Raw genomic sequence first — 1694 nt, forward strand, 5'->3', positions numbered from 1 at the left:
AGACTGCTATATGGCATGGTGTCCCCAATAGAAAGAATTCGTGGATCCAGGAACCAAGGAGTGGAAACAGGAAAGGCATCTCTCTCACCTATCCCATAATCATGGTGCTCTGGGGATAAAAATTCTCTGTCATACCAAAGAGACAGAGGCACTGTAAACCAGAAGCAAGTTTTTGGGTCTTTCCCTGTCTTACAACTATTGGTGTAAGGGGCAAAGCAACTTATTAGAAATGGATATTTTAACTCATGTTGCCATGTTTTGAATTTATTGTAGTATATTGTAGAGTGGTAAGACAGAATTGATCATTTTCATTCAGAGCCTTGCCTCTTCTTTATTATTAGAGAATGCGTGGCTTCTGAGGAAGAGTCCCATGAAAGTAAGGCACAGAGGGCGAGTAAGAAATATTTATAGCTGCACTTTATTTTATCCAGACAACAGATTTATGCACATCTCCTGACCTGATCCATTCATTTGTGAATTAGGCTTAGGTTTTTGATAATAGGTAACAAACAACTGCAACAACAAAGGTTTATTATTAATTCACATTATTTTAGAGTCAGCAGAGAGAGCTAATGAAGGCACCACTATCTGGAACGCTGCCAGTTGTTGTGTCAGAGTGAAGAGGTTTCTGGAGGTTTTCAAACCAGGAATTAAATTTTCCAGTCCAGAAATAGCACACAAACACTTCCACTTCCAACTCATTGGTCAGAACTAGTTACGTGGCTCCCCCAACCACAAAGAGAATGTAAATATACGGTAAGAAACTGGAAATATTGTGTGAACAGCATAATTACTATCACAAAGAATATTCAAAACATGTAAAAAGCATACTGGGAAATATTAGTTGGCTTCGAAGAGCAGTCTCCCCGAATTTTTCTGAGTAATGGTGAAAAGCCTATGAGTATCTCATTTCATCCATAGCAGTCTGTTTCTCAGGATTTCAAAAAGATGAAAATTTCTTTTACTTCTGACAGATCAACATTACATCTTCAAGTAAAAAAGAATGTATTGAAGATAAGGCAGTGTTTTGTACGTTCTTGAACAATTTAAAAGGATTTTAAAAATCATTTCTTCCAAAAATGTATTCGATACTGTAAATCCATATTCATATTTTTTACTTGGTTGCAAATCTCCTGCTTGCTGTCACTCATCAACCATTTCTCTGTTCCTAACTGGGATGAGTTAATATATTCTACTGTAAATAAAGTATTTTAAAACGGTCATTAATACACTTTTTTCAGTTCCACACTTAGTGGAGAGAACCGCGCTCCGAGGACAAGACCACGCGGGAGCTCGCACGGACCGGGCAGGGCGTCGCCCTCCGAGCCCTTTCCTCCGCGCACCGCCGGCGCCACCCGGTGACATCGGCGCACATTGCGGCCTTCGCCGATCGCTGGCGCGTCGGGACTGAGCAGCCGCGAAGCGGACGGGCATTTGTTTTTGGTTTTGTTTTTTGCAAACTCCCACAAAACCCAGGGAGAAATTATTTGTTTTCCCAGAGCCGATAGGTGTGAGAATCGGGCTCTCGAGTGGGCCCAGCCGGCAGTGGCAGGAAGGAAGCATCGCGGGAAGCCCGAGTGTCGTCTGGCCCGCGGCCTCCCCAACCCGCGTAGCTGGACGTCGCGCACCTAGCAACGCCGGGGGGAGGCCACCCGCCAACTCGCAGGACGGCGCGGCAGCGCCACCCGCTGGCC

Source organism: Dasypus novemcinctus, chromosome 13, assembly GCF_030445035.2.
Source record: "Dasypus novemcinctus isolate mDasNov1 chromosome 13, mDasNov1.1.hap2, whole genome shotgun sequence".
NCBI lineage: Eukaryota > Metazoa > Chordata > Mammalia > Cingulata > Dasypodidae > Dasypus > Dasypus novemcinctus.